The following is a 14,100-nucleotide window of genomic DNA, read 5'->3' on the forward strand; positions in this document are numbered from 1 at the left end:
CTATAGGTGTACGCTTTAGGGGGGATTAAAGGTTGATTCTGCCATCACTGAAATCAGAGGTAAGATTACAATTGACTTCAGTGAAGGCAGAATTAGTCTGATGCCTAGTGCTTTTGGCAAGCTTGTCATTAAACCCTGAATAAGTCCATTGCTTCAAGTTTTAGAAAATCCCACTGTCATGAAAATGCCTTTCTGGATCAGCCCCACACTTAGATGGGATGATGAAACTTTTGGAAAGAGGCTTGTGCTGGACTTGGTCTTCTTGAACTTCTGAATGTCTTCATCACATTGCCTGCTCAGGCTTCCCTTGGTGCAACGTTTCTGGATGTGGTTCCCTTTGGCATTAAGGGTGTTTTGCTCGGCATTCTCTGTAAAGGTGCTCCTTCTGGTAAAGTTTGAGACATTTCATTTTCTTCGGTGTCCCCTTTATAAGTGCATGGAGGAGTGTTTTGGTGGGAAGTATCAATAACATCGAATGTTTCTATGGACTGGATTTGAAAAGCCTAAGCACCAATAATCAATTTTGTTTCTTCAGATTTTATTGATAGTGCGTTAGTAGATGGGCACTTCTTTTGTGATAGCCGATGCGCAAGTGTGTGAAAGTGCTGTCCATTCAATATGATAGCAGGGAAATGACTCTTCAATAAAATCAAAAGAAAATTTCACATCTGAACAAATTGAGTGATAAACCAACACTGAATTATCAGCAGGTGGGGTGAAATCTGCTGTAATAATTCTTTAGAAGTAATGAGGAATAGTAAAGAATGGAAATATGTTTCTGTCACTTCAGGAAGCGAATGGTTTTGCTTGTGTTGAAATAGATGCTCCTGTTCACATTTCTTTCATCTATCTGCTTGTCTGTGTGTGTGGTTCAATTCTTTTTTGTTCAAGCTGCCTTTAGGTGTTGAGGGGAGTAGGAGCAAGCATTTTCAGTGGTGGAATCATCTTTAATAATATGAGCAACATATGATGCTTTCTAAGGAATAGGTACCAGTTTCTATGCTAATCTTGCTGCTGTTGTAGGTGCAGTTTTGAACAGTGGAGCTGCATATGCATGTGAGTACTGCAAAGTTCTGCTAGTGCAATTAATATCAGAATTCGCCTCACAGGTTGTGTAGACTTTGTGACCATGTTTTACAAGAAAAATGTGTATGTGGTTGTTGTGGTTTTATACTGATGTGACTAAGATCAGCACTTAAAGAATCAAAAAGCTATAATTGCATTGTGAATATTAAGGTGTAATGCATACCTCTTCTTACACATCCTTCATATCAGGGCAAGCTTATCTTGTGTTTCTGTTACCAGTTCATAATGTAGCAGATGTGTGGCATGTTTTCTGTGCTATTCCTTCTTGATGAACAAGACTGTTTCCTCCCCCCAGTTCCAAATAAAAAGGCTGAAAAAAAAAGAAAAAGGGTGAGTCCAGTTCTCTTACCCCACTGTAACATCCAATATTGTTGAGTGTTTTGAGGTTTGAAGATGAAAGGAACAGGCTGTAAGTTATGGAGCTAGAGGACAATATAAACAAAATGACCTTTGGTATCATGCTTGCCATATTCTGACGAATAAATTGGGTTCATGTTTAACATTCAGATAATATTCTTGGCAGAGCAAAACACTGCCACATTAAATGTTCAGATCAGAAATTTTCAATGCAGACTAAATTAAGCTGGATCTTAGGACAGCAAACTTAAAATGAGTAACATGTGGCAATATTTGATATATTTGATTTAACAAAGAAACATTCCCCCCCCCCCCCTTTTTTTTTTTCATTGTAAGCTTAAGCATATAAAGATACACATGGCACAATGCAGTGCCAGGAACGTTAACTGCTTTTGATCTCTCTCCTCAGATATTAACGTCTCCCCTCAAGCACCCCCCCTTGTTTGGCATCTTGAGTTTTCATACCAATAAAGATGCAGAGAACAGCAGTCTTTGCTTCTGTTTCTTCAGCTTGTTTTCTTAAGTTTCATGGTCTGTGCCCTGGAGAGGTCAATTTTAATCAGCCCCCAGGCACTGCTTAATATTTAGGGCCAAATTTTCAAAGAAAGCATCAGTTGGATTTTGATTAGTTAGTGTATGATGGTTTCTTGCACTGGTGAGCCTCCCAAACACATGTATGTTTTTTCCTGCCAAAGAATAGTACTGAACTCTTTGAAGTGAAGACATGGCTGTCCATGCTACTGACATGTACATCCTTTGTTTGCAAATCGGACAGTCACACATCTGTGTGTATCCACCATTGATTATGGTTGTACAGCTGCACTAGTATTTGATTGTGGGAATGGAAAGGTAGATTTGGGACTGGAATTTACTTTTGGAACCACAATACCAGTTTTCTGTGAGATTAGTATGATTCTTAATCATTCCTGGTTTGCTTTTTTTTTTGCAGTTTGATCTTCTGGAAGTATTCTACTCTGTAGAAGTCTCAGGTTTTGCTAGTATTGAGACTAAAATGTAACTATATTGCTATGTTTTAATGAAAGGTTTCTTGGCTTCATGGGAGCATTGATTTCACAGGGAAGATTCATAGATCTAGTCATCCTTGAAAAAGACCATTAGTCATTCAGGCTTAAAAACTGCTTAAGAGAGTAGGGACTTCATGCACAAGCCCCTTCAGATGGCTGTAATGATTCCTCAGTATTATAATTCCAGTAGAAATGCCAAGTGTAAGCATAGAAAAATGCCTTTTGCAAGCCACAAATGTTAATGCTGACATAGAGAACTTTGTCCAAAACAGTAATGATTTACGTAAGTATTGGAGAACAGCGATATCATTTACTTTGATGCCACTTACATATACTTCAAGTAGCTAATACTTCTAAAACATATCCGCAGTTATTACTTATGCATGTGGTTATACTCTGAGAGTTTCAAAATATTTTAGCCAAGATCAGGACTCCATGTCTCTCTTAATGAAGAGGAAGATGCCTGCCTAAAGCAGTATTTCATTCAAATATGTTGATGTTAGAGAAATGCAGCCAATGCTGTTCAAACATGCCTCAAAATTGAGGGAGATTTTCTGTGTTACCCTGACTCTGTCGAACTTGTACCATTATGACCAACTAACTCAGATGTAGGTTGATTTTCTTGTGGTTTGGGAAATCCCTTTTTAGTTCTCTATTAACAATTTCCAGAAAACCCACTTAGGAAATACATTCGCATCCAGGACACTCTCAATGGAAACAGAGAGTATTTTAGATGGGGACTTTTCAGTGGGAGCAGCGGGACCTCTTTCTTCACAGATCCTTCCTCTGCTTGCAGTGTGCAATGTGGGTTACAGTCCTGACCCATGTGCGAGGAGCAGTAGTTGGAACATAGCCATTGGCTTTGGTGCAAGCAGAGACAGGCCTGCGATGATTTAAAAAATGGTCAGGTTGGAAGGGAGCAATCAACTAATAAAAGTTCATAACCGTGCAATTATGGCACAGCAACTGTGCAAGCTGAAATTCATTGGCCATTTGAGGCTCTCCAAGACACATACCAGCCTCTAGGAATTTCTTGTTGTTAATTTTTAATTTATTTCAGTCTCTTACTGAAGGTTCAGCTTTTGGCATGTCTAACTCTACAGCACAGAGCTTCAAAGAGCACACAGTGAGAAACTTTACTGGGTTGCCCAAGACTTCCACTATATATGTTCATGTATGTGCATACAAATTCACTCAGCTTGTAGCACATGCACTTCAACTTTCTAAATTAATTCATTTGACAAATAGTGGATTTTCATGTAAGAGTCTGGAACATAACTATCATGAGGAAGAGAAATGCACAGTCATGAACATCATAGCTGCAAACTTATCTCGCTGACCCAGCTTATTCTAGACACTGGTGGGAGCTGAAAATAATATGGGAAGAATTGTTAGTTTTGGGAAAGGCAGAAGTGGCACCCCCAGTACCAGCAGAGCCTAACAGGATCTTTATAACATGAAGTTAGTGTTGAAAATTGTGTCTTACAGGTGGTAATAGAAAGGAATTTAGGAACAGAGAGAAAGAATAAGAGCAGGAAAAGGCATTCATGGTGATTACTTCTTCACCTCTCAGCCTTGTATGAGCGGCTTCAAAATACTACACTGCATGCTGCATTTTTTTAACTTTCTCAAACTCTACATAAATCTTGAATTATCTTTCAGGCACAGAAAAACCACTGAGATCTTGACAGGACTGTTTGTTTTAAAAATCAGAAAGTGAAAGAGAAAAAGCTTCCAGACTACCTTATTGACATTTTATTTGGGATACCTTTTTGACTTTTTTTAATGCAATGTCCTGCACTCTGCCTGAGCAGTAGCAGAAGAATCAAAGGAAGCAGCTAATAGGTACTGGCTTACGCGGCTTCATCTGGGCCCCATGCTGTTCAACCTGTGCTTACTGATTGAGCACCAGGATGTGTGGGAGTACCTGTCACTTGGATTTACTGTTACATTCACATTTGTAGAAAGAGAATAGAAAGGCTGAAACATTTCTGTCATGTTGTTGATGTTCAGTACCAAAACACAGCTCAGCCACAACAAAACCATACTGGTAATGAATAATGCCTACTGTACAACAGAAGGAAATTGTGTTTATTTTATCAGCCTTAAAGTTATTCTGTCTGCTCGGTATGAGACACCCTAAATTCTCAGTATTTTCTTTTTATTGTCATTTGTGCTGACTCTCAAATTCTAGCTTTGGTACTAAAGCAAGCAGGTGCTGTTCTTTCACTCAGGCATTTGTGATGTATACTGTAGAAAACAGTTCTTCTGATACAGAAGGTAATGAAAAGTCTCCCAACACTGAAACCAAAATGCGTTACTAGAAACAATGACAGCTTGTCAGAGTGAAAAGTAGGAGAACTTTCAGAGATGTGAAAGAGCAAATGCCATGTGAATTGAAATATTTATGACTTGACTTAGTGCTGGAAATATACTTGGTGACTTGGTTTTTTGTTTTGCTGCTTTGTTCAATATTATAAAGCTGCATTTGCATGGCCATGGGGATTTTGTGAGAAATTTAAGCAAAAAAAAAGTATCAACTGAAAGATAACCATACTTAAGATTAAGTTATAGGAAGCCTTTCCCAATACCAGACGCACTGACCCTGGAGAACAGTTTGAAACTTTGATACAGCAGGTTAGATCCCATCAACTCTGAATCTTCAGGAAAGGAATCTCTTACAGCAGCACTTTTTCAGTCTGGGCAAAGGCAACTTTAAAGCCACCATTTTTTTAATGAGTGACCTTGAAGCTCACCGTGCAAGAATCTACCTTCATCTACTGACCTAGTTGGCTGTGAGCAAGGCATGAAACTCACAAGCTTTTCCAAGCCTCCTTCCAGAAGTCCTGTTGATAAGAGGAAAAGATAACTCCCCATCAAATATCACCTTGAACATCCCAGTTGCCCTCTGGCAGGTTTTCTGTTATGAAAACTCTTACAATTAGTCACTGTAGGAATAACAATTAACCCTTAGAATTGACCAGCCTGGGCTCAGTAGCCTGCAAGATCAGTGTAGTCTGAGGAAAAGAAGACATTCTCAGGTGTCTTTTCAAAACCATGACAGGTCATAAGCTTGTCTCCCACCGCTGGTCTCTTACTTTCCATGAGGGCCCATACTGGCTGCAAAGGCCAAATCCATGTTTATATATATTCTTAATGAACAATATAGTGCTGATACCTAGTGTCCTTCTTGTCTGGCTGGGCTGACATCCTTCACCCCTTCTTCCACTGCAATGCTGTACCCCTTGGGGAGAAGGAAACTGAGGCTATCACCAGAAACAGAAAACTGCACTAACTGTTCATGTTGATGATGGTTTTGATTCTACCATTCTTTCCCATTTTCTGTTGAGAGGAACCATCTTCATGCTTTACCCGTTAAAATGAATGGAGGTTAAGTTTGCAGAAGGCTTCCTACATGCTAGTTTTGATAAGGGTGTTTTTACATTATCCACCAAGCCCCACAGCAGCTTGTATTCTGCCATCAGCTCTGAAGCATTGTAACAGGTGACAAGCTAAGCCCTAAACCATTATGTCAAAATGTACAGCAAATTTAGTCTCTCTACAAGCAGAATTTGAGAGTTGTAATCGCACTGAAACCTTTGGTTCTTTAAGTCACATTCTATAACGTACAGTTCAATGAACAGCATGTTAATGTTCTGTTTTCTAAATGTTGTTTTGACGTTTAAGTGTTCAAAATTATCTTGAGTTAATTAAATGCAGAGGCTTCTAAGTGAATGGATTGTGCTGACAACTCATCATCTAATTACCCATAATTAGGAGTAGAACAACATTAGCTAATAAAAATAATAAATAATGGTGATAGGGAAGAAAATTCAAACGTGTTGTCCAGCAGCACAGCAATTTTTCTCCCAAGCAGAATTCATACATGAAAGCCCTGAATACAGTTGTATTTTAATCACAGGCTGTACAAGTATAGGCATTATTCAGTGAATGGTTCAAGTTAATAAGAGCTGGTCTGAGGATAGAAAAGACTAAATAATGTTTTAGGCTGATGAATTCCAGAAGCTGGGATATGCTTGTTGGAACAAAATAATAAAGACAAGTAGATCAACAAGGGGTTTGAAGAGCCAGAAAGATATTTTTGCATCATCTACTAGTCTTGTCAACACCATTAAAAGAGGAGAAAAAAAAAAATCAAAGTAGCTAATAAGTCAATTTGGTTTGATTTTTATCATGTTCTTTGCCAGTTGTTAGCTGGCAGATTTTAAACTTGGAGAACTCAAGTGTGGGCAAGTTCAGATTGCTCACTTTACCTTCAGGACAGTTGTTTTCAGTCATTTTGCCTGAAAGTTTATCAGCAGGAGCAGTTTTATTTACTTATGGAAATGTTAAATGAAAAACATCTGTTTCTTGATGACCTAGAAAATAGTGTAGTTGAAACCTAGTTTTCTGTTTGTGTTTAAAGCTAGGAAAAACTTTGAATTTCTGTGCTTTCTTCAGATCCGTAGTTACTAAAGGGTTTGTCTTACCTCAGTCTAATGAGGTATAGACTCTTTGCAGGAATGCGTTCCTTACCACAGGCATCAGTAGTTGCTGCCAATCTTTTTATATGCAGTACTTTATTTATTTTTTTTTAAGAAATGAATTATTTATCCATACCTTAGCTCCAGTTCTTTTATGTTTATTATTGCTATATATGTAATTTTTTCATGTATATATTAGTGTGCTTTGGAATAATGAAAGTTAAAACAAATACTGTGTTTTTAAGCAAGTAATGCATTTAGTTATTTTCTACATTACTCTACATACATTATTCTACATACATTAGCTCATTTCAATGTGCATGCATTTACTATAATTGCTTGCACATAGAGAATTGGGAATAGAAATACAAATGAAAAGCAACTATTGTAGTTATGGCTAATGCCCAGCTTGGGACTACATGTAGAAAAAAAACTTTTAGATTTGTTCAGGGAGATGTAGAGGTAGACGTGACAACAATCTTGGTATGAACACAAGACAATGAATATATAAAAGCACAAATGATAGATGCATATTCAACAGGCTTTCTGGACTGAGAAACAGACCACAAAGAACCTACAGAAAAACTGGTGGTAAAGAAAAAGAAGAAGTGAGTAGAAACATAATATTTTTTATTTTTAAAACTGATTTTAATAAGGAATCTATGTTTGTGGTCACCTTTGTTGTATTTCCATAATTATTCGGGTTATTATTTTTTGCAAAAAAAAAGGAGAATAATTATTATAAAGTATTCAAGTTGTAAGGTTTGAAGACAGCCTTTCATAATTATGTTTCTATTTCCTTTACAACTTTTCATTTTCCAAGATCAATTTTTACTTCAAGAGGTGATCCATAGATACTTCCATGAATATTTATATTTAGAGAAAGAAGTAGGAGCATTTGTAAATCCTTATACCCTTAATTAATGCCAGTCTTCAAGGTTATGTTTCCTAGTGATTGATAATAAAAAGGTTTCAGTATGGCATGGTATCCTTTGCAGCATGAATCATACAAGACCGTAAAATTGTTAGCTACATCATTATGGCTGAGTGTATTGTACTAAACGAGCACATAGCAGAAAATGAAATGAATGTTTTATGTGTTCTCTCAGCTAGATTCAGATAGTGTGCAAAACGTACCTCTCTGCACAATTCATATCCCTAAATGTGTTTTTTAAAGTTTGCATAATTAATTTGAGTTCACTTGTTACTGACTGAACACAATGTACTTAATTCCATGTCTTTATTTTATGCGCTGACTAGCTGGGACCTAATAGCGCAGTCATATTAATAGAGATAGAAACATTCATGTTTTCCTGATTTCAGTAGCATTATTTGTACATGTAAGGATCTATGAAAGCACTGATTAGGCAAGCAATTTTCCAGGCCACCTATCATTAGAGAAGAAAAAAGGTAGACTTTCAAGTATATTGATTTTGTTTCTAAAACAAGTCAGCACTGGGGGGGGAGGGAGGGAGACCCAGAAACCTTTGGTTAGAAAAAAACTGCAGTAGTGTCTCACAGTAATTGCTTTTTTTTTTTTTTTTGATTTCATGCTTACATATACTCCTTTAGTGACTAGACCTCCTGGTCAGACATCTTGCATGATGCATTATTATTTTTCTTTTCCAAATGATGAGGCCCTGTTGCAAGATGGGAGATATCACCCAGGCCAAAAGTGTATTTGCAACATAGGTGAATACAGAGTACAGATAATCCAACACATTATCCATTAAATATGTGAGTGCCACAGCACAGAGGACAATCTTGCTACCTTTTGGAGCACTTTCCTCGGAGTCTGATCCTGGGACCAATACAAGCAAGACCTGTATAAAGCAAGCAGGAATAATCTTAGTGAGATAAGTGAAAAACTGGATAACCACCAAGAATCCTTTTGCCTATTAGTGTCTGATCAGGTAAAAGTGCCCGTGCACACAACTTTTACAAAGGTAATTCTAATAAAAGGTGTAGCTGTGCTGATCTCTTCGTTACTTGTCGGTTTCTCCTGCTGCATCTTTTCTTTACTTCAATGTTCATGTAGGATCTTTAACCATGAGAAGCTAAGAATGGGACTCCTCAACTTTTCTGATGATTAGGTGAAAATTTTTCTCTGTATGCTAGACCTGATGATGGCTGATCCTGACCCTTACAGTATCATAGGAGTAGATCTAGGCCAGCAGATGTGAGACTTCTTTGCTTAATCTGCTGTGCTCTCAGTTCTGCAGAGCCAGTACCTCAAAATTTGCAGCCTCAAGGGATTTGCATTGCTTTTTCTCGTGAGATGGAAGGGTCTAAATGTGAATCTAGAGCTGAATCCTAGAGGTAGTATGAAATGAAACCTTCCCAAATCCTGAGTTATACACTATGAAAACAATAATCATCTATGCTGCATGTGCTAAGCTAAAATTATTTCTGGTGTGACACTTTAGTGTAATCAACTATCAGCCATCAGTCCTCTTTTTGTTCTGAGCAATAATACACCCAGATGGACAATATTCCATTTTATCAACGTTGAAAAAATGAAAATAATTCTGCATAGTTATACTGCATTTTGCAGGGGAACATAAGAAAAAAAATTCACAAAGATCCGAGCATATGGAGAAGGGCCAACTGTGTTGAGAGTAAAATAAATCAGTTTACCCAGTCTAGTGGGATTGGCCCATAGTCACTGTGGGTGCTGTTAAATACTGTGATAAGTATTCCCTCTGTGACTATGGAAACAGGTGCTACGAAAATCCCTCAGATCACTTGTTTGACCTGTTAATTAAGTTTCACTGTTTACCTATGGAAAATTCTGTGTTTTACTTGGTACTACGAGTACCAACATGTTTGGATCCCTCCTGTTCCAAATCGCCATGACTTAAAACCTCCTTAATCTTGAAAGGATTGATGGAGGAAGAATTGCAGAATTATATTGGAGATTTTATTTTTGCAGTGTAATCCAATCTGCTATAGCAGAATCCTCTGGATAGATATTGTTAACTTCCTGTTACTGTACAGGGTTTTTAATAACATCTTGTGTATCATTGTTCCTACTTTTCATTTGGTAGCCAGCAATTTATAATTAGTACATTAGCAAGAACTGTAAGATATTCATTCCCTTGTATTTGTCTTGAATATGAAAGGAGCAGATTAGTACAGAAGGACTGCTTGTCCCTTTAAAACAGAGAGAGGATTTAATTATCATATAATTTTTTTCCTCCCTGGGTTTTGCTTTGCCAAACAGAGAAGCAGAGGAGACTGAGAGCTGTTGGGGTTTTCTGAGGAAAGGCAATCTGCAGATTAATACAGATTTTATGAATGGCAGCAGCAATACGAGTGCAGCTAGGCTGGTACAGGCCTGTTGTAAACAGAGGTGGGGAATTGTTGTTACTCCTTTTTTTGCCTGAGCCAGCTAATTTATTCTTGACAAGCTTACTGAATTGTTTGACAAATTAAAGTAACTCCCAAAACACAGGTCTACTAGAACAACTGTCAGGAAGAAACACAAAGTTTGGATGAACAAGGTTGCCTAAAGTGAGATTTATGCACTGAAGAGCTTGTCTATTTTTCCAACTGTATTAGTCCAGTATAATATTTCACATTTGTCCTTGTGCCTTGCTTTGCTTGGCCTTGGACCACTACAGACGAAGTAGTGGTAGTGCTGAAAAAGTCCAAGTATTCATTATTCACGATTTCAGGAAAGTGTTTTGGAGTGGAGGAATTGCCCTTGCAGGATCCTGGGAAGAGGGAATTGCCACCAATATCATGAGTGCTACAGAAACAGAACGAGAGTGTTGGGCTGGGGAGAAGCTGCTGGGTATCAGAACACTTCTGCCTGTCCCTGGCAGGGAAACAGAAACCTCTTACTTGTGGGGAGAAAGAGGCTTTTAAAAAAGGGATATTAAATCAGGCTTTGGGGATTAAAATCAGAAACTTCTTCACCAGAAGCACTTTAAGGAATTACCAGCAAGGTTTTAGGAGTGCTCTGTAGGCAGCCCTGAAAGTAATTGATTTTGCTTTGGGGCTGTAGGGGAAGAAGAGGAGAATACTTTTCCAGGGCAATTGGCAGAGACATGCAGGGCTGGTTTCTCCATTCCTGGCTCTGGCAGCAACAGGGCTGTTCAGCCTCTCCCAGTTTTACACCTGGGATGGGCAGCAGATTTTCATCTTCACCAGGCTGGAAATGAGAATGGAGGAAATGGATGAAGTTAGTGCCTCAGGCCCTCATGTGTGTGGCGTCCAAGCTAAGCAATCAGGTCATGCAGCCCTGTGTTAGAATTGCCGTACCTGATCAGGCAAGAGATATGTCTCCCCAGTATCTCTCTCAGATACTGTCTGCCATGAGTACCATGGGGAGTTTGTTTCATGAGTTTCCTAAGCAATTCTTAATTTAATTGTGCTGGTTGCACATTTTTTTCTTCTAAGAATTCATCCATTTGCTTTTTGAAGCAATGGAAACTGTTATCATTCATACTGTTCTGTCACAGGCAGTTGTATGACTGAAATGGGTGTTGCATGTCGGGTGTCTCCATCAATCACTGTGAGCATGCTGCATGCCTGATAGCTGCATTCTGTGTCCCTTGCTCATGGGCTGGTGGAAATCACAGATGCTCAGTTCCTGCTCGGTCTGGCCACTACCTCTTCATTTTATCACACTGTCAAGCATCCTCACCAAAAGAAAGCTGATGTTTGTCTTTTACAGAAGTAAAACTAAAATGGGGAGAAGTAGATGCTTTACCATAAAGAATGTAGAGTTCTGAGATAAGAGGGGGATTTCCCTTGTAAAAAATGCTCCTGTTTCAGATTAACTCTTTTCCAGCTACCTATGAGTTCATTGGAAATGTGAACAGTTGCTATTTTTTTTAAATGAAATATGCACTTATCTTGGCGTTTGTATACACCCAAATTAAGCTAACTTAGAATTTGGCAAATTACCATGTACTTTCTTTTTCCTTACCATGTTTCTTGAATATATTTTCTTTTACCTTGCACATGTTTAATGCTTGAAGAAAAGGGTCACTTTCTTATAACAGCCATGTAGAGGTGCCTTTCATGAAGTGATTGATTCACCTTCTATTGGGGACAGTCTCAGAGAGTCCAATTGAATAAGGAGGAGGAGAGTTTCTAGTTTATAGAAGATAGGGCTGTGATTTGAAAATTAATGAACTTATTTTCTTGCTAATACACGAACAGGATTCCCATTGATAGCAATGGAAACTGTGCATCTAATTTTCTTTAGAGGGGTAAACCAAGCTATAGGGGTATTGTCTTAAATGTATTTACATACCATTGATAGCACTCTACAGGCAGCTGTGCAAACCTCAAAGTGTGTTTCATAGGGTGCATTTTTATGCATATGAAATTACAGCAATTACACCACCTTTTAAACTTTTTTTTTTCCTAATTTTAAAGAAGATGGGCCACACCACTATAAATCTTGTAATCCAGAGTGTAACCTCATTGAACAGAGGTGTTAATCTTTCAGGGACCCTCAAGGTTGATGCTCTGGGACCAGCATGTCACCCTCTTGTTCTGTGGTCCCGCATGGGCTCTCCATGTAGCTTTAGGCTGGGGACCAAGAGAGCTATCTGCTTGCTGCTTGCTGCTCCTGAGTCAGAAGATGTAGTGCTGGACTCCTAGCACTAAATAACAGTGTAGGATTCATCTTTGCTCGTTCTTTTTTAATTCAGAGTCTTGTTATATTTAGTGATGTTCTTTGGGACTGGGTCTTGGAATGAAGTAAATGTGACAATTCCAATTTATTTTTCTCTTTCTAAAGAGAAGGCAGGAGAAGAGGAGTGAAATTAAATGATAGTTTCTACCCATCCTGAATGCAGCAAAGATTCAGCATAGGAGGGCAAAAAGCTGTTCCCCTGAAGATAACTTCTCTAATTTAAGTGTTCAGATTTTTTTCTCAGTAGTAATATAAAGGCAGAGAGGAAGTTTCCTACTCTTCTTTTTTTTTTTTTTTCCCTTCCCTCTGGGCCATGATGACTTCTAATTACACAAAAACCCCTAGTATTGACTTCTGCCTGCCTACATGGCTGCTGTATGCAGGAGGCTGAAACATATCAAATCATCACAATGTGAAGGAGCTATTCTTTGAAGGAACTTCCGAGATGTTGGACCAAGATAATGGGCTGCACCAAAAGAAACATAACTGTCAGGTTGAAGGAGGTGGTCCTGTCACTTTACTCTGCTCTTGTGAGACCTCACTTGGAGCACTGTGTGCAGTTCTGGTGTCCTCAACATAAGAAGGACATGAAGCTGTGGGAGCAAGTACAGAGGACACCATGAGGATGATCAGGGGGCTGGAGCATCTCCCATACAAAACCAGGCTGAAAAAATTGGGGCTGTTCAGTCTGGAGAAGAGAAGGCTGTGTGAAGACCTCATAGAGCCTTCCGATATATGAAGGGAGCCTACAAGCGTGCTGGAGAGGGGTTCTTCATCAGGGACTGTAGCGATAGGACAGGGGGCAATGGGTTTAAACTTAAACAGGGAAGTTTAGGTTAGATATAAGGAAGAAGTTCTTTACTGGCAGGGGGGTGAGGCACCGGAACAGGTTGCTCAAAGAAGTGGCAAATGCTCCACCCCTGGCTGTGTTGAAGGCCAAGCTGGAAGGAGTCTTGGGTGACGTGATGTAGCGTGAAGTGTCCCTGCCCATGGCAGGGGTGTTGGAACTAGATGATCTTAAGGTCCTTTCCAACCCCAACTATTCTATGATTCTATGATTTTCTAACTTTGACCAGTGTGGAAGTTTCATAAGAATGAATATTTTGTTCAGGTTAATTTCTCTGCTGCTCTTTTCTGTGTTGCCAGCAGAGTGAACACTATTACAGTACTTTCTTAACAGGAGCACTCTGTGCCAAAGGTTTTAAAGTGTTTTATTTTAATGTCACAGATGATTAAATGCTTTAGTGTGACTGACAAGCTTTAGTAAATTTGTACAAATTAGATATACTAGCTCTTAGTAAAATAGATTTTTTAAACTTGTTTTGTGTGAGAGGAGAAGTAGCAGCTAATGATAGTAAAATACATTAGGATGCTGGCAAATTAAAAAAAAAAAACACATGCAGCTTAGCAGTAGCGATATGGCAGCTCTTTGTGAGAGTGAGGCTGGAGACTACCAGTACAACAGAAACACCCACAGGGCTTGCTGCAATATCAT

This window comes from Pezoporus flaviventris, unplaced genomic scaffold (genome assembly GCF_033815535.1).
Source record: "Pezoporus flaviventris isolate CSIRO_AGI_PZ_B2104156 unplaced genomic scaffold, CSIRO_AGI_Pfla_v1 ptg000054l, whole genome shotgun sequence".
Lineage (NCBI taxonomy): Eukaryota > Metazoa > Chordata > Aves > Psittaciformes > Psittacidae > Pezoporus > Pezoporus flaviventris.